This window comes from Chiloscyllium plagiosum, unplaced genomic scaffold (genome assembly GCF_037043375.1).
Source record: "Chiloscyllium plagiosum isolate Xiang-an unplaced genomic scaffold, Cpla_swu_hap1 HiC_scaffold_53X, whole genome shotgun sequence".
NCBI classification, from domain to species: domain Eukaryota; kingdom Metazoa; phylum Chordata; class Chondrichthyes; order Orectolobiformes; family Hemiscylliidae; genus Chiloscyllium; species Chiloscyllium plagiosum.
Genome location: NW_028270191.1, coordinates 18,176,261 through 18,196,266, shown reverse-complemented (window position 1 = coordinate 18,196,266; position 20,006 = coordinate 18,176,261). Strand labels below are relative to the sequence as shown.

Here is a 20,006-nt window from a genome sequence, read left to right as displayed (position 1 = left end):
TATTTATTTACAGAGTGGAACATTACAAGTATACTCCTAATTCAACCAGACTAGAATTTTCAGTAAATGTTTCTTTATACACGTTTGAAGTCAAAATCAAAATAATTCCATCAATTGAAATTAACCAAATCAAAAAAAGTGTGACACTCCCTTAAAAGGGAAATATTTATTTATACATATACATTTTTTAAAATCAACCTTGTTGGACATGTTATTGCACATCTCCATGGTCATTGCATACTGAAGCAACTTCTAGCCCATAGATAGGGACACTACCACTACCACTGCCACTGCCACAAAACCATGTTGGTTTATAATTATTTTCAATCAACTTGTTTGGACATGTTACGATACACTTGAGGCAGGTGGAAGTTGAACCTGAACCATGTGGCGCACAGATAGAGACACTATCGGAGCTGTAATGTTTCTTTATATGCGCTTGGGTGAAACTCTAATTAATGTCCATCACCTGCATATAATTAAAGACAATTGATATACAATTAACTGTAGGAAGGACATGATCCAAACCTTCCAAAAAGTGCTGAGTGACACTAATAATACAGTTGTATGGGGTTTATTTGATTTGGACAGAGAGTCCAGAACTGCACGCATAAATCAAAATCAATTTTCATTATCATTTGGACTTGGATCAGTGATTGGTACGGCTCAAAGTTCAGATGACAAATAGACATAGAAGGGAAAAAAAAGCACAAACAATGACAGTGTGCTCCTGATTTTGGTTCAGCATTTGTTTTTAAAAGTGTTTTGGTAGAATGTTATTGCTCCTCTGCCAGCAGGTGATGATTGTTCATAACAAATTTCCCAACTGTTGAGTAGTGTGCGATTAGGGAAATATTGACAAATGTCCTGTGGGTTGACAATTGTGAAGATGGTCTGTACCACGGGATGTAAATATGTGGAGGGGGGTTAAATGGGGAGAAAGGTGTAGCTTGTGAGCATGTTCTGCAACCTTAGGATCTCTGTTTGGAAATCTAGCCTAAGTTTGAATCCCTGAGCCAGGTCAGGATTTAGACTCCAAGAGATTTTCATACTCTGTTGACCAAAGCATTAGATAGGGTCAATGAAACATACTTTTGTTCTACGTGCTCAAGGGGAGGCAGTGCAGAGTGGTAATACAGTGTATGAGTAAATCAGAACTCAAGGTTGATATTCCCTGGACACAGGTTTGAATCTCACCGTGGCAAACAGTGAAATGTGAATTCAATAAAGTCTGGAATAAAGAGCTAAAGGTCCTAACAGCGACTATGTCAATTGTTGTAAAAACCATTTGATTCACAAGTGTTCGTACAGGAAATAAATCTGTCATCCTTACCTGGGCTGGCCTACATATGATTCCAGCAATGGGTGATAATCCTCATCTCCACTTTCCTGCCTTATTCCCATAACCTTTGATCCCCTTACTGATTAAAAACCTTTAACCCCTTGATTATTACATGTTTTTGGAATGCTGTCAGTGTCCTCTATCATGAAGATTGATGCAAAGTTCTTGCTTAACCTCTCTGCTATTTCTTTCTCCCAGCCTTGTTCGCTAAGTGGCCTATGTTCCCTTTGGTCTCTCTGTTCCTTTATACATATTTAAAGAAGCTTTGTCTTTATATGAGTTGCTAGTTTACCCTCAAAGTTTCAATGCTTCCTCTTTATTATTTTTGGTCATCTTTTGTTGGCTTTAAAACTTTCCCAGTCCTCTGGTATACCACTAATCTTTGCTGTCTAATATATTTTTTTCTTTTAATTTGATGCTATCTTTAACTTCCCTGGATAGCAGTGGTCAGTTTATCCTCTTCCCAGAATTCCTCTACCTCAGTGAGTTATATCTTGGCTATGAGTCATGCATTATTTTCTTGAATATCTTAAATATTTCTTAAATACCCTTATTTGAGTTTAGCACAGTTGATTCCAACCCAAGTTTCTCCTCTCCAACCAAATGCTAAATTATTGTCACTGTTCCCTCGATGATCCTTTACACTCATAATTTATTAAACTTACCTCATTACATATTACTACATCCAAAATAGCCTTATCCCTCATTGGATCCACAACATATTTTTCCAGGAAACTCCCAAATACACTATGAATTCTTCCTCTTGGCGACTTCTACAATGCTTACAGCAAACAGTATCACAAAACGACCAGGGTTTTCACCAGGTTTTAATCACAAACATGCTTTTTCCCCAAAATGCTCTCTCTTCTTCCTTCATGTGCACAGCCTGAGAAAATTCACAGGCAATTACAGTTCAGTTTGCAGTGCATCTCTCCCTTTGAAGTTCTTGCTTTAAAATTTATTTGATACCCATCAAGTATGATTTTCCATTATCTCCCTCTACGCAGGGGATAATCCACACAGGTCTTTCAGTCACAAATTGTATTGCTCAGAATTTACAACTTTTTAAAAAATTTGACTGCATGTCCACTTTTAAAAAATTAATGAAAACATGTATCTTTTAATAGTTCAATATACTGCGAGCTGATTCATGTTTATGATCCATAATCACAAAAAAGAGAAAGGTAACAATCATGTTTTGCTCATTTTGAGGTTGTACAGGATATTGGTGAGGCCTTTTCTGGAGTACTGTGCACAATTCTGGTTGCCCTGCTATAGGAAGGCGATCACTAAATTGAAGGTGGTTCAGAAAAGATTAACTAGGATGTTGCCAGGAATGGAAGATTTGGGCTATAAAAAGACTGGATAGGCTGGGACCTTTTTCACTGGAGCATAGGAGGTTGAGGGGTGACCTCATAGAGGTTTATAAAATTATGAGGGGCATAGATAAGGTGAATAGCAAGGATATTTTCCCCATGGTGGGTGTGTTCAAAACTAGGGGTCATAATTTTAGAGAAAGTTTTAAAAAGGACATGAGGGGCAACCTTTTAACATAGAGAGTGGTTTATGTGTGGAATGAACTGTCAGAGGAAGTGATAGATGCAGGTACAGTTACAACATTTAAAAGACATTTGGACAGGTACCTGAATAGGAAAAGTTTGGAGGGATATGGGCCAAATGCAGGCAGGTTTAGGAACATGGTCAGCGTGGGCTTGTTGGACCGAAGGATCTGTTTCTATGCTGTTCGACTCTGTGTTCTATGTTTTACATTTGCTAATTTGATGTTCCCAATCAACACAAAGGTTGTACTGCTTTTTTTTTAATGTGCCCTCATTATCTCCTGATTTATCCTCTGTCCTACAGAACAGTTACAGTTAGGAGCCAATAGACTTCTCTCACCAGTATCTTCTTCCCCTTGATCTTTCCTACATCATCCCATCATAGATTATTTCTTGCTATCATATTCATTCCATCTCGTACTAACAAAGCTAACCCACCCCCCTTTCCTTTTTACCTGTCATTTTGAAAAGCCACATATCCCTGAATGTTTAGTTTCTAGCTTTGATCTCCTTGTAACCATGTCTCTGTGATGGCGACAACATCATACCCATTAACCTCTATTTGTGCCACTAATACTTTTAATTTATTCTGAATACTATGCACATTTAATTAAAGAGCCATTAATTTTACCTGTTTACTCTTTTCTCCCCCTTTTACCCTATTTGCTGCTGCTTTTTAATGTTTGCACACACTGGCCTTTCCTGTCCCACTCTGCCTATTATTATTAAAATAGTTGCCCTCCAGTGTGACAATATCCTCTTACTTTGTAAGTCTACGTATTCTCCGAAAGCCTCCTCCCTCTAATTCATTTAAAGCCCTCCTATAGCTGTAATTATTTGATTCACCAGGATATTGGTCTCAGCATGGTTCAAGTCAAGCCCATCTGACTGAAACAGCTCCTTTCTACCCCAGTACTGGTGCCTGTACCCCACGAAGTGAAACCCATTCCTGCCACATCACTCTTTATGGCATGCACTTAACTCCTTCACCTTGTTTACTCTGTGCCAGTTCGCTTGTGGCTCTGGTAGTAGTCCTGAGATTATTATTTTGGAGGTTCTGCTCTTCAGTTTAACTCCTAACTGATTATGGCTAATCATCTAACCCGTTCCTGCTTTTTCCCCACACCTTTTGATCTCTTTGGCCCTAAGAACTGTATTGAACTCCTTCTTGAAAATGTTAAATATTTTGGCCTCAACTACTTTCCCTGGCAGAGAATTCCACAGACCACCACTTTCTGGGTGAAGAAATTTCTCCTCAAAGAGTCCCCACTGTGTGACAACAGCTTTATTCTGCCCTGGTCTATCTGGACTCCTGGAGATTGTGACATAGTTTTCTTATCCAGCAGCAGAATAATTCACAACTTTGCCAAAAAGATTAGAGATAAATTTAGCAATGTGAATGTTAGCAGCCAGCTCACAGTGCAGTGGTCTCCCAGAATCCAAGCTAAACAATCACTGGTGTGCAAATGGCTGACAAGAATTTAACCGTAACTACTGTACCTCCCTTCAAATAGTTAAGAAAGAGAAAGTCTATGGCAATGCAAATTGTACATGTGCCACTAAATGGACACTTTGACAAATATATCATCTCCACCTTTTGATGCCCCTGTCCTGAGCAAAATCTTTACTTGGAGTCATAGAGATGTACAGCATGGAAACAGACCCTTCGGTCCAACCCGTCCATGCCGACCAGATATCCCAACCCAATCCAGTCCCACTGCCAGCACCCGGCCCATATCCCTCGCAACCCTTCTTATTCATATACCCATCCAAATGCCTCTTAAATGTTGCAATTGTACCAGCCTCCACCACTTCCTCTGGCAACTCATTCCATACACATACCACCCTCTGCGTGAAAAGGTTGCCCCTTAGGTCTCTTTTATATCTTTCCCCTCTCACACTAAACCTATGCCCTCTAGTTCTGGACTCCCCAACCCCAGGGAAAAGACTTTGCCTATTTATCCTATCCATGCCCCTCATAATTTTGTAAACCTCTAATTAGATCACCCCTCAGCCTCTGACACTCCAGGGAAAACAGCCCCAGCCTGTTCAGCCTCTCCTTGTAGCTCAGATCCTCCAACCCTGGCAACATCCTTGTAAATCTTTTCTGAACCCTTTCAAGTTTCACAACATCTTTCCGATAGGAAGGAGACCAGAATTGCACGCAATATTCCAACAGTGGCCTAACCAATGTCCTGTACAGCCGCAACATGACCTCCCAACTCCTGTACTCAATACTCTGACCAATAAAGGAAAGCATACCAAATGCCTTCTTCACTATCCTATCAACCTGCGACTCCACTTTCAAGGAGCTATGAACCTGCACTCCAAGGTCTCTTTGTTCAGCAACACTCCCCAGGACCTTGCCACGCAGTGTATAAGTTCTGCTAAGATTTGCTTTCCCAAAATGCAGCACTTCGCATTTATCTGAATTAAACTCCATCTGCCATGTCTCCGCCCATTGGCCCATCTGGTCCAGATCCTGTTGTAATCTGAGGTAACCCTCTTCGCTGTCCACTACACCTCCAATTTTGGTGTCATCTGCAAACTTACAAACTGTACCTCTTATGCTCGCATCCAAATCATTTATATAAATGACAAAAAGTAGAGGACTCAGCACCGATCGTTGTGGCACTCCACTGGTCACAGGCCTCCAATCTGAAAAACAACCCTCCACTACCACCCTCTACCTTTGAGCCAGTTCTGTATCCAAATGGCGAGTTCTCCCTGTATTCCATGAGATCTAACCTTGCTAATCAGTCTCCCATGGGGAACCTTGTTGAACGCCTTATTGAAGTCCATAGAGATCACATCTACTGCTCTGCCCTCATCAGTCTTCTTTGTTACTTCTTCAAAAAACTCAATCAAGTTTGCGAGACATGATTTCCCACGCACAAAGCCATGTTGACTATCCCAAATCAGTCCTTGCCTTTCCAAATACATGTACATCCTGTCCCTCAGGATTCCCTCCAACAACCTGCCAACCACCGAGGTGAGGCTCACCGGTCTATAGTTCCCTGGCTTGTCTTTATCGCCCTTCTTAAACAGTAGCACCACATTTGCCAACCTCCAGTCTTCCGGCACCTCACCTGTGACTATCGATGATACAAATATCTCAGCAAGAGGCCCAGCAATCACTTCTCTAGCTTCCCACAGAATTCTCGGGTACACCTGATCGGGTCCTGGGGATTTATCCACTTTTAACCGTTTCAAGACATCCAGCACTTCCTCCTCTGTAATCTGGACATTTTGCAAGGTGTCACCATCTATTTCCCGACAGTCTATATCTTCCATATCCTTTTCCACAGTAAATGCTGATGCAAAATATTCATTTAGTATCTTCCCCATTTTCTGTGGCTCCACACAAAAGCCGCCTTGCTGATCTTTGAGGGGCCCTATTCTCTCCCTAGTTACCCTTTTGTCCTTAATATATTTGTAAAAACCCTTTGGATTCTCCTTAATTCTATTTCCCAAAGCTATCTCATGTCCCTGTTTTGCCCTCCTGATTTCCCTCTTAAGTCTACTCCTACTTTCTTTATACTCTTCTAAGGATTCACTCGATCTATCCTGTCTATACCTGACATATGCTTCCTTCTTTTTCTTAACCAAACCCTCAATTTCTTTAGTCATCCAGCATTTCCTATATCTACCAGCCTTCCCTTTCACCCTGACAGGAATATACTTTCTCTGGATTCTTGTTATCTCATTTCTGAAGACTTCCCATTTTCCAGACGTCCCTTTACCTGCAAACATCTGCCTCCAATCAGCTTTCGAAAGTTCTTGCCTAATACCATCAAAATTGGCCTTTCTCCAATTTGGAACTTCAACTTTTAGATCTGGTCTCTCCTTTTCCATCACTATTTTAAAATGAATAGAATTATGGTCGCTGGCCCCAAAGTGCTCCCCCACTGACACCTCAGTCACTTGCCCTGCTTTATTTCCCAAGAGTAGGTCAAGTTTTGCACCTTCTCTAGTAGGTACATCCACATACTGAATCAGAAAATTGTCATGTACACACTTAAGAAACTCCTCTCCATCTAAACCTTTAACACTATGGCAGTCCCAGTCGAATTTTGGAAAGTTAAAATCCCCTGCCATAACTACTGTATTATTCTTACAGATAGCTGAGATCTCCTTACAAGTTTGTTTCTCAATTTCCCTATGACTATTGGGGGGTCTATAATACAATCCCAATAAGGTGATCATCCCTTTCTTATTTCTCAGTTCCATCCAAATAATTCCCTGGATGTATTTCCGGGAATAGCTTCCCTCAGCACAGCTGTAATGCTACCCCTTATCAAAAATGCCACTCCCTCTCCTCTCTTGCCTCCCTTTCTATCCTTCCTGTAGCATTTGTATCCTGGAACATTAAGCTGCCAGTCCTGCCCATCCCTGAGCCATGTTTCCGTAATTGCTATGATATTGTGGGCGGCATGGTGGCACAGTGGTTAGCACTACTGCCTCACAGCGCTAGAGACCCGGGTTCAATTCCCGCCTCAGGCGACTGTCTGTGTGGAGTTTGCACGTTCTCCCAGTGTCTGCGTGGGTTTCCTCCGGGTGCTCTGGTTTCCTCCCACAGTCCAAAGATGTGCAGGTCAGGTGAACTGGCCACGCTAAATTGCCCATAGTGTTAGGTAAGGGGTAAATGTAGGGGAATGGGTGGGTTGCGCTTCGGCGGGGCGGTGTGGACTTGTTGGGCCGAAGGGCCTGTTTCCACACTGTAAGTAATCTAATCTAATCTAATCTAATCTAATCTCTTCTTGCTGTCCATGCTTTATCTCACTCTTTCTAGTCAATGATCTGAGCCTACCTGTGTATAACTTTAGCCATTCATCATTAACAGATCTGGCTGGACCACATGCTGTGATACTCTCTGGTGTCTACCCCACGGTCACTCGGGAGAACGGAGATAACGCTCCAGCTTTTTTTTTTGTTCATGACTAAACTCCCCTGAAACTGCTTTAACCATACCTCCATAGGAGCAGTAGGAGGCCATTCAGCTTATTATGGCCTCAAACCTCCCCGTATCTCTGTAACTCCTCCAGCCAACTCAAGCTTGATATTTCTTCCACTCTGGAGTCTTGTGCATTCTGCGTACCAGACTTTTACCATTGATTACTATGGTAATTGTTCAACCATTTTATCGAAAAGCGTGACGCTGGAAAAGGCAGAGCAGGTCAGGCAGCATCCAAGGAGCAGGAGAGTCATCAAGAATATGGAAGATGAAAGGGGGCTGAGAGATAAATAGGGGCTGGAGGTGGGGCTGGGGGCAAGGTAGGTGGGATACCGGAAACATCATATCTCCTGCTCCTTGGATGCTGCCTGACCTGATGTGCTTTTCCAGCGCCATGCTTTTTAACTGACTCTCCAGCATCTGCAGCCCTCACTTAGAGTCATAGAGTCATAGAGATGTACAGCACGGAAACAGACCCTTCGGTCCAGCCCATCCATGCTGACCAGATATCCCAACCTAATCTAGTCCCACCTGCCAGCACCCGGCCCATATCCCTCGCAACCCTTCCTATTCATATACCCATCCAAATGCCTTTTAAATGTTGCAATTGTACCAGCCTCCACCACTTCCTCTGGCAGCTCATTCCACACACATACCACCTTCTGTGTGAAAAAGTTGTCACTTACGTCTCTTTTATATCTTTCCCCTCTTACCCTAAACCTATGCCCTCTAGTTCTGGACTCCCCCACCCCAGGGAAAAGACTTTGTCTATTTATCCTATCCATGCCCCTCATGATTTTGTAAACCTCTATAAGGTCACCCCTCAGCCTCCGATGCTCCAGGGAAAACAGCCCCAGCCTGTTCAGCCTCTCCCTATAGCTCAAATCCTCCAACCCTGGCAACATCCTTGTAAGTCTTTTCTGAACCCTTTCAAGTTTCACAACATCGTTCCGATAGGAAGGAGACCAGAATTGCACGCAATATTCCAACAGTGGCCTAACCAACGTCCTGTACAGCTGCAACATGACCTCCCAACTCCTGTACTCAATACTCTGACCAATAAAAGTAAGTATACCAAATGCCTTCTTCACTATCCTATCAATCTGCGACTCCACTTCCAAGGAGCTATGAACCTGCACTCCAAAGTCTCTAGTTCAACCATTTCTGTCCCTCCCCTCAGAAATTCCCTCTCGAAACATTTTCACTTTTCCTTGAAAACTCTCAGTGAAAGTCACCTCTGACAAAGCATCTGCTCTCTTCACCTAGTGCCTCCTTCTTTGGCTGCCCATTAAAGGCTCCCTGTACATCTAAGCTGGTGTTCTTACTCCAGATTTGTTTCATATCGCCTTCTTTCCTGGAAGCAGTGACCCATGTCAGAGTACATTTCTGAAAGCTCCAGCTTATTGCCAAGTTAGTTCTTTTATTTCTGGTGTCTCCATTGTGAACCTCATCAAGTTATTCAGTTGGGAGAGCATCACAAATGAACATGATCCTATTCTCACTCACTCATCCTCAGGCATATTCAGTTTCCAGTGGGGTCCACTACACAAATCAGCAACAAGAATCCAGCAGACTTTTATTTTACTTTCCCAATCCAGGTGGCTTGAGGTCATTGTAGCAGCCCCACACCAACTGAGATCAGCTAGACAAGGAATCAACGATGGAAACTTTCTAAGCCAAATTTGATCCATCACCGGAGATGGTAGTATAGCAGTAATGGTACTGGGCTAGTAATCCAGAGATCAAGGCTAATTCTCTGGGAATTTAGGTTCAAATCCCACCAAGGCAGATGGGGAAATTCAAATTCAATTAATAACAATGTGGAATTGAAAGCTTGTCTCAGTGATGGTGAGCATTAAACCATGTTGTTCATTGTAAAAGCCCATCTGTTTCACTAATGTTCTTTTTGGTAAGGAAATCTTTTAGGTAAGGAAGTCTCCACATGACTCTGAATCCACAGTAATCTAGTTGGCTCTTAACTAATCTCTGAAACGGGCTGGCAAACCACTGAGTTCAAAGGCAATTAGGAATGAGAAACAAAATGTTAGCCTTGCCAGCAATGCCCACATCCCATGAAAAAAATGAAGAAAGAAAAACATATTTCCCAATGTCATTAATCTGCAATGCCCTAGTCTTAAAAACAGTGTGATCTTCTGCCTTCAGCACATAACTACTGAAGACAATATCTTCCTACTTCAGAACCTACATTGTAACTTTGGAGCCAAGAAGCAAGCAATTATTTTTACAGGTTCATGAGATCGAAGAAACCAGCAGGAACTGCTTAAAACATTTTCAAGCACCTGCCTGAAAATCATAGCTGCCCAGAGCAGGTGGAGTCCTGCAATTTGATATTCTTGGCAAACACAATCTCACATGGTATCAATAAGTGCATAATCTGCAGGAGTGATACTCCATATCTCACACTCATAGAACGATCATCGCTTTTGTAACATACAGATTACTGTGGCTTTCCACTTCCAATTGTCTCATTTATTTAAGTTTAGCTTGTCCATCTTGATCTTACAGGACATCTGTAAGTTTCCATAGTTGATGAGACTATTGGTTGACAGCTTCAAGTGTTCACTTTGCAGGGGAGGGGTGTGGATAGGGAAGTGATTAGTGTTTACAAGGTCTGGTTTGACAAGCCTTGAATATTTTCTTTGTTTGCATTCTGTTTGCAGGTCCTCCTGGCTGTTTTTCCTATTTATTTACAATAATATCTGATGTCATTGGCACCAGCCCTGGACTGGATGAACAAGTCCTGCGACTGCAGAACCTGCCTGCACCAATACAAACTCTTTTCTGTTGAAAACAGCCAGACCACATCACTGCGAATAACAGCAACTCTGTGGGTTGGAGTCTAGCAAGGATCAGCACTCAGACCTGGCGGCTGCATGTGTAAACAGCTTGTTTATGTCTTGCTTGAGCAAGTACAGTGATTGCAGTGTTGGGGTTTTTCCTTCTTTCCTCACCAAGCCCCTGAGATTTCCCCCTTTCATCCTGAAAGGTGCTGATTCAAATTGATGCACAGATCCCAACTTGCTTGCAGCCCCTCAAGTGATCATAGTGGATCACTTGACAAAGGCAAACAGATCTAAAATGTCCTCACTGGATGCTCACGTGTGCATTTTCTTGAAGGAATTCATAAGACAGAGCAGCTGAGGTCTCTACCAAGTCCTCTAAGAATCTTGTATGTCTCAATAAGGTAGGTCTCATTCTTCTAAATGCCATTGAGTACAGGCCCAATCTATTCAACCTCTCCTCATAAGACAGTCCTTCCATATCTGGTATCAGCATAGTCAACCTTCTCTGGGCTGCATTCGATGACAATATGTCTTTGTCTAAATAAGGGGCCCAAAACTGGTCACAGTATTCCAACTGTGGTCTGATTAGTGCCTTGTACAGTTTTAGCGAAACCTCCCTACTTTTACACTCCATTCCCTTTGAAATAAAGGTCAACATTCCATTTGTCTTCCTACTACCCACTGAACTTGGATGCTTTTTTTTTGAGACTCATGGACAAGGACTCCCAAATCCCCGCTCTGTAGCCTTCTTCAGTCTTTCTCCATTTAAATAGTATTCAGCTTCTCTATTCTTCCTGCCAAATTGCATAACCTCACATGTTTTCACATTATATTCTTTCTGCCAAGTTTTCTTTTTCAAAACGCACTCACTTAACCTGTCTATATCCTGCTAAAGGGGGTCCGTTGGCTGGATGGCTGTTTTGCAATGTCGAGTGCATTGCCAACAGTTTGGGTTCAATTCCTGTACTGGCTGAGGTTACCATGGAGGACTCTCCTTCTCAACCTCTCCTCTGAGGCATGGTGACCGTTGGGCTAAACCACTACCTGTTGTCTCTCTTTCTAATGAGACAGCAGCCATTTGGTCTTGTAAAACTATGGTGACTTTTGATATCCCTCTTTATCAACTGATGATCGCATCCAGAGACTCTGGTTGATCTTTCTTCTCCCAAATCCAGGGACATTGAAGCCAACTCCAATGCAGTAATAACTGAGATTGGTTAACCCGAGAGAGGCCGGGGACAGGCCTGTGACTTAATTGACTAAACAACACATACTCTCTCCATTTACTGAATTGCCTATCAATGCTTAATTGTAATGGAGCATATTTTCAGGTATTAATTTCCTTTCTAGCATATTTCGCATGATCTCTGGTTTACTTTTCCCAAAGTCAGTGAAACATCAATGACTCAAATCACTCCAGGATTCCTGAAAAGCAGGAGAAAACAAGAGCCTCTGGAGCATCCAGCTGGAGACCTACCAGATGCCAGTTTATAAAGAGAGACCAGGTGGGCTCTTGTGGTAAATGGTAGTGTCCTTACCTCTGAGCCAGAAGGCCTAATTTCATGTCCACCTGCTCCAGTAGTATGTAATTTCATCTCTGAACAGGTCAATTTAAAATAAAAATGATGTGCAAGAGAATGAAGAGCTGAGTTCACCTTGAATGGATGATTTGGTGGAAATGTATTAATGAAAACAAAGCTGAATTCATTGAGGCGCTCTTGTGACACAGCGGTAGTGTCCCAGGGGGTGCAGATTCGAGTGCCACCTGCTCCAAAGATGGGACTTGACTGGTGGGAGGTGCTTGTACCTTGATGTGTTTGTTTAATTAAGTGGGTGAATTTTTTAATATAAAAAGAGCTGAATTCTTGCCCTCTGGGCAATTAGGAATGGGCAATAAATGCTAGCCTAGCCAGCTATGACCTCATCCTGTGAATGAAAGAAAAAGCCGAGCTCTTAACTTGGTGGCAAGTTTCTTTAATAAAATAGCTGAATTCCCCCCTCCCCTCCCCTTCTGGGGTGTTGGTTTGTGGACAGGGAAAAGGTCCAGAAGAGCAAAGAAAATAAATACACTGGTTTTGTGCTAAGCTATAGATTTGCAATAAATCTTGCAAATCTCTGAATGCCTTTTGCTGCTTAATTCAACAAATGAAAATCAGTGTACTAAACACCTCGTGCCAATAGCACTCGAGTGTAAAAGTGCCTTCAAGCTCCACTGAAATCAAGCACTGAGGCAGCATTGTATACACCGATCGCTATCTTTCCAGGTTTCTCAAAATATGATCAGAAGTTCAGAAAGCAACCAGAATCACATTACTACACAGCCATGCCCCATTGCTTTGAATTTAAAATTGCAAGGTGACCTTGGGTCCATGTTGCAGAAAGGAAGTTTGAGGGGGATCTGCCTCTGGAGGTAGTATGGGCTGAAGTCAGAAATAGGAAAGGTGCAGTCACCTTGTTGGGTGTTTACTATAGGCCTCCCAATAGCAGCAGAGATGTGGAGAAACAGATTGGGAAACAGATTTTGGAAAGGTGCAGAAGCCACAGGGTCGTAGTCATGGGCGACTTCAACTTCCCAAATATTGATTGGAAGCTCTTTAGATCAAGTAGATTGGATGGGGCGGTGTTTGTGCAGTGTGTCCAGGAAGCTTTTCTAACGCAGTATGTAGATTGTCCAACCAGAGGGGAGGCCATATTGGATTTGGTACTCGGTAATGAACCGGGACAAGTGGTGGGCTTGTTAGTGGGTGAACATTTTGGTGATGGTGACCACAATTCTGTGACTTTCACCTTGGTTATGGAGAGAGATAGGTGCGCACAACAAGGTAGATTTTATAATTGGGGGAAGGGAAATTACGATGCTGTAAGGCAGGATTTGAGGAGCATACGTTGGGAGCATAGGCTGTCAGGGAAGGATGTGGTGGAAATGTGGAACTTTTTCAAAGAGCAGATACGACGTGTCCATGATATGTATGTACCTATCAGGCAGGAAAGAAATGGTCGTGTGAGGGAGCCTTGGTTGACGAGAGAGGTTGAATGTCTGGTAAAGAGGAAGAAGGAGGCTTACATAAGGTTGAGGAAACAGGATTCAGACAGAGCAGTGGAGGGATACAGGATAGCCAGAAGGGACCTGAAGAAAGGGATTAGGAGAGCTAAGAGAGGGCATGAAAAATCGTTGGCGGATAGGATCAAGGATAACCCCAAGGCATTTTATGCGTATGTGAGAAACCTGAGAATGACGAGAACGAGGGTAGGTCCGATCAAGGACAGTAGTGGGAGACTGTGTATTGAGTCGGAAGAGATAGGAGAGGTCTTGAACAAGTACTTCTCTTCAGTATTTACGAACGAGAGGGACCGTATTGTAGAAGAGGAGAGTGTGAAATGGACTGGTAAGCTAGAAGAGATACCTGTTAGGAAGGAAGATGTGTTGGACATTTTGAACAACTTGAGAATAGACAAGTCCCCCGGGCCTGACGGGATATATCCTAGGATTATGTGGGAAGCAAGAGAGGAAATTGCAGTACCGTTGGCAATGATCTTCTCGTCTTCACTGGCAACGGGGGTGGTACCAGGGGACTGGAGAGTAGCGAATGTTGTGCCCCTGTTCAAAAAAGGGAATAGGGATAACCCCGGGAATTACAGGCCAGTTAGTCTTACTTCTGTGGTAGGCAAAGTAATGGAAAGGGTACTGAGGGATAGGATTTATGAGTATCTGGAAAGACACTGCTTGATTAGGGACAGCCAGCACGGATTTGTGAAGGGTAGGTCTTGCCTTACAAGTCTTATTGAATTCTTCGAGGAGGTGACCAAGCATGTGGATGAGGGTAGAGCAGTGGATGTAGTGTACATGGATTTTAGTAAGGCATTTGATAAGGTTCCCCATGGTAGGCTTATGCGGAAAGTCAGGAGGCATGGGATAGAGGGAAATTTGGCCAATTGGATAGAAAACTGGCTAACCAGTCGAAGGCAGAGAGTGGTGGTAGATGGTAAATATTCAGCCTGGAGCCCAGTTACAAGTGGAGTTCCGCAGGGATCAGTTCTGGGTCCTCTGCCGTTTGTAATTTTTATTAATGACTTAGATGAGGGAGTCGAAGGGTGGGTCAGTAAATTTGCAGATGATACGAAGATAGGTGGAGTTGTGGACAGTGAGGAGGGCTGTTGTTGGCTGCAGAGGGACTTAGATATGATGCAGAGCTGGGCTGAGGAGTGGCAGATGGAGTTCAACCCTGCCAAGTGTGAGGTTGTCCATTTTGGAAGAACAAATAAGAATGCGGAATACAGGGTTAATGGTAGGGTTCTTAGTCAGGTGGAGGAACAGAGGGATCTTGGGGTCTATGTACATAGATCTTTGAAGGTTGCCACTCAGGTGGATAGAGTTTGTAAGAAGGCCTATGGAGTATTATCGTTCATTAGCAGAGGGATTGAATTCAAGAGTCGTGAAGTGATGTTGCAGCTGTACAGGACTTTGGTTAGGCCACAGTTGGAGTACTGTGTGCAGTTCTGGTCGCCTCACTTTAGGAAAGATGTGGAAGCTTTGGAGAGGGTGCAGAGAAGATTTACCAGGATGTTGCCTGGAATGGAGAGGAAGTCATACGAGGATAGGTTGAGAGTTCTCGGCCTTTTCTCGTTGGAACGGCGAAGGATGAGGGGTGACTTGATAGAGGTTTATAAGATGATCAGAGGAATAGATAGAGTAGACAGTCAGAAACTTTTTCCCCGGGTACAACAGAGTGTTACAAGGGGACATAAATTTAAGGTGAAGGGTGGAAGGTATAGGGGAGATGTCAGGGGTGGGTTCTTTACCCAGAGAGTGGTGGGGGCATGGAATGCGCTGCCCGTGGGAGTGGTAGAGTCGGAATCATTGGCGACCTTTAAGCGGCATTTGGATAGGTACATGGATGGGTACTTAATCTAGGTTAGAAGTTCGGCACAACATCGTGGGCCGAAGGGCCTGTTCTGTGCTGTATTGTTCTATGTTCTATGTTCTATGTTTACATAACGTCATTGCCAAAGCATTAGGCAAATCACTGCATGTCGGCTGTATGAAGAAAGACATTTGGTAACTATGTGCTTCCCATAATGTTTTGCATTGACTGCCACTAAACGCAGCCGAGTGATTTGTCATCCCTACCCAACTTGAATTCTGTCTCCACTGTAGTCCTACATTTAGCAATGAATGGGCTAAATTGGCCTATTCTATATTCATGTACCAAACTACCTTCTGGAATTGAAAATGTGTTGCTGGAAAAGCACAGGTCAGGCAGCATCCAAGGAGCAGGTGAATCGACGTTTCGAGCATAAGCCCTTGGAAGGGCTCATGCCCGAAACGTTGATTCTCTTGCTCCTTGGATGCTGCCTGACCTGCTGCGCTTTTCCAGTAACACATTTTCAGCTCTGATCTCCAGCATCTGCAGTCCTCACTTTCTCCTACCTTCTGGAATTCACTGGAATACTGACTTTTAGTTTATTGCTTCAACACTATCTGCTTGTACATGATGCGCATCATTAATTCTAACTCCAAACGATGGAAACATTTGAATTTTCTTTACGTGCCTGTCACTAAGTTGTGCTTATGCAAAAGTACCACATTCGATCTGCTGAAAGCTTCATTTTGTCATCTTTACATTATGTTTTTGTTAGAGTAAATAGAAAAAGACTGAAAAGACAAGATAGACGGTGACCTGATAGAAGTCTTTAAAATCTTGGAAGGATTGATATAGTAGATATAGGGAAGGCATTACTGTTTGTTGGAGGAGACCAGAACTTGGGCCCATAGATAAAATATTTGTTACGAATAAATGCAACAGGGAATTCAGAAGAAAAAGTGTATTTACCAAGAGAGTGAAGAAAATGTGGTCCTAGTTACCAGATGGAATACTTTGGGAAATGTAAACCAGAGACCATGAGAAAGGAAATTAATACCTGAAAATATGCACAATTACAATTACAATTAGGCATTGATCGGCAATTCATTAAATGGATAGAGTATGTGTTGTTTAGTCAATTAAGTCACAGGCTTGTCCCTGGTCTCTCTTGGGTTCACCAATTTCAGTTATAGATAAATTTAAGGTGAAGCATGATATCTCAAAGAGTCAGAGATGCACAAAATGGAAACAGACCCTTCAGTCCAATTTATCCATGCCAACCAGATATCCTAAATTAATCTAGTTCCATATACCAACATTTGGCCCATATCCCCCTAAACCTTCCTGTTCATATACCCATCCAGATGACTTTTAAATGTTGCAATTGTATCAGTCTCCACCATCTTCTCTGGCACTCATTCCATACACGTACCACCCTCTGTGAAAAAGTTGCCCCTTAGCTCCCTTTTAAATCTTTCTCCCTCACCTTAAATCTATGCCCACTAGTTTTGGACTCCCCTACCCTGGGAAAACAACCTTGTTTATTTGTCCTATCCATGCCTCTCATAATTTTGTAAACCTCTATACAGTAACCCCTCAGTCTCCGGCGCTCCAGGGAAAATAGCCCCAGTCTATTCAGTCTCTCCTTATAGCTCAAACAATCCAGTCCCGGCAATATCTTTTCTGCACCCTTTCAAGTTTAAACAACATCCTTTCTATAGAAGGTTCTCTGTCTCACTCTAGAAGGATTTGTGCCAAGACTCCATGAGGAGGCTAGGTTTGCAGGGGCCCTTACTTATCCTGAACCTGTTTTGTAAGGACCACTACCACTGTGGCAGTTCAAATCCTGCCATTGGGCTGATGGGGTTTGTCATGGGGTTCTTGTTAAAGACTTCCAGTGTTTCCTATTCCTTGATGCAAAGGATGTCTGCTAGTGGATATTGTTCAGCAGTGCTACTCCATATTGGGTGCCAAAACAGAAGGCAGGTAGTAGGTAGGTTCAACGTGTTATCATGTTTAATAAAGTGCAGCATGAATGGTTTCCACCAGCTCATAAGATTTTGACAGTTGGGAGACACGTGAGGTGGTGTGATAAATAGCCAGGGGAGCAGGGGAACAGCGTGTTCAATATTATCACACTGAGTGTCAAGATGATGTGTGCATGTGACCTATGCCCAATGAGTGCACAGTGCTCTGCTGTGGAGTAGGATAGGGCAACTGCTGAGGTCTGGACTGTTGTGGTAGCAGTGCCCTGATAGATCCAGGATGTTTTGTTCATAGGTTGTTCTCTGGTTTTGGCTTTTGGTGCTGTGCACTTCTATGAACATCTTAAGAAAACTAATTCCTATCTAGAGATACTCTCAAGTATCATGAGTTGGGATCATGCTTTACTCTCTGGCTATCCATGTAATTATTTAACCTACCCACTGGATATGGTTTCAGACGGATTCATTGCGAGACGCTATGACCTTATTGTAACGTTCGTGAACATTGTAATGTCTTTGCTCAGGACCTTGTCTATCATACAGGATGGCACTTGGTTGGCACAGAAGATGCTTGAAGATGTAGTTGTTTGCAGATTATTTGTATATCTGTTAAAAAGGATTGAGGTTAGCATTAAACCCAGTGATAATAAATTAAGGTATCTCTGGATCAGCAGTGACATTTCTGATTTATGTCTCTCCTCCCCAATTGAAGGACATCGAGTTCCCTGTATTGCAACTGCAGAGATCAACAAGCTTATCACAGACCAGGAACCACTCACTTTTCTGGTCCATAAGACTCAGTAGTGGACTATTTGCCCAATAAGTATTCAAGCACACTTCCTGGATAAATAATGCAGGAATAAGACATAGAGTCATAGAGATGTACAGGATGGAAACAGACCCTTCAGTCCAACCTGTGGGCGGCACGGTGGCACAGTGGTTAGCACTGCTGCCTCACAGCGTCAGAGACCCGGGTTCAATTCCCGCCTCAGGCGACTGACTGTGTGGAGTTTGCACGTTCTCCCCGTGTCTGCGTGGGTTTCCTCCGGGTGCTCCGGTTTCCTCCCACAGTCCAAAGATGTGCAGGGCCAGGTGAATTGGCCATACTAAATTGCCCATAGTGTTAGGTTAGGGGTATGGGTGGGTTTCGCTTCGGCGGGTCGGTGTGGACTTGTTGGGCCGAAGGGCCTGTTTCCACGCTGTAAATGTAATCTAATCTGTCCATGCCGACCAGATATCCCAACCCAATCTAGTCCCACCAGCCAGCAGCCGGCCCATATCCCTCCAAACCCTTCCTATTCATATACCCATCCAAATGCCTCTTAAATGTTGCAATTGTACCAGCCTCCACCACTTCCTCTGGCAGCTCATTCCATACATGTACCACCCTCTGCGTGAAAAGGTTGCCCCTTTGGCCCCTTTTATATCTTTCCCCTCTCACCCTAAACCTATGCCCTCTTGTTCTGGACTCCCCGACCCCAGGGAAAAGACTTTGCCTATTTACCCTATCCATGCCCCTCATAATTTTGTAAACCTCTATAAGGTCACCCCTCAGCCTACGACGCTCCAGGGAAAACAGCCCCAGCCTGTTCAGCCTCTCCCTGTAGCTCAAATCCTCCAACCCTGGCAACATCCTTGTAAATCTTTTCTGAACCCTTTCAAGTTTCACAACATTGTTCCGATAGGAAGGAGACCAGAATTGCACGCAATATTCCAACAGTGGCCTAACCAATGTCCTGTACAGCCGCAACATGACCTCCCAACTCCTGTACTCAATACTCTGACCAATAAAGGAAAGCATACCAAACGCCTTCTTCACTATCCTATCTACCTGCGACTCCACTTTCAAGGAGCTATGAACCTACACTCCAAGGTCTCTTTGTTCAGCAACACTCCCTAGGACCTTACCATTAAGTGTATAAGCCCTGCTAAGATTTGCTTTCCTAAAATGCAGCACCTCACATTTATCTGAATTAAACTCCATCTGCCACTTCTCTGCCCATTGGCCTATCTGGTCCAGATCCTGTTGTAATCTGAGGTAACCCTCTTCATTGTCCACTACACTTCCAATTGTAGTGTCATCTGCAAACTTACTAACTGTACCTCTTATGCTCGCATCCAAATCATTTATGTAAATGACAAAAAGTAGAGGGCCCAGCACCGATCCTTGTGGCACTCCACTGGTCACAGGCCTCCAGTCTGAAAAACAACCCTCCACTACCACCCTCTGTCTTCTACCTTTGAGCCAGTTCTGTATCCAAATGGCTAGTTCTCCCCGTATTCCATGAGATCTAATCTTGCTAATCAGTCTCCCGTGGGGAAAGTGCAATTTAAGGTTTCAGCATACAAATCACAATCACCACTGTTCTTTGACCATTAAACTTTCTCATATCCAAATTTCAAGCTCTGTTATTTTAACATGGGCAATTAATCCAGGTAAAAACTTGGTATAACATGTTGGGCATTCTTAAATGATCAGAACCGATCAGAATTTCAATTG

The 20,006-nt window shown here is 43.2% G+C and overlaps 1 protein-coding gene and 1 long non-coding RNA gene across 3 annotated transcripts in view; one reads left to right on the top strand and one right to left on the bottom strand.

Moving 5' to 3' along the window:
• The window catches only part of LOC148134659 (uncharacterized), a 51,899-nt gene extending 39,467 nt beyond the window's left edge, over nt 1-12,432 (top strand). Inside the window, exon 3 of the long non-coding RNA XR_015755729.1 lies at nt 10,537-12,432. This is a non-coding gene — a long non-coding RNA (uncharacterized LOC148134659). The remainder of the gene's footprint in view (nt 1-10,536) is intronic.
• LOC122543329 (receptor tyrosine-protein kinase erbB-4-like) overlaps nt 1-20,006 on the bottom strand; it is a 180,953-nt gene that overhangs the window by 85,636 nt on the left and 75,311 nt on the right. The window lies entirely within an intron of this gene.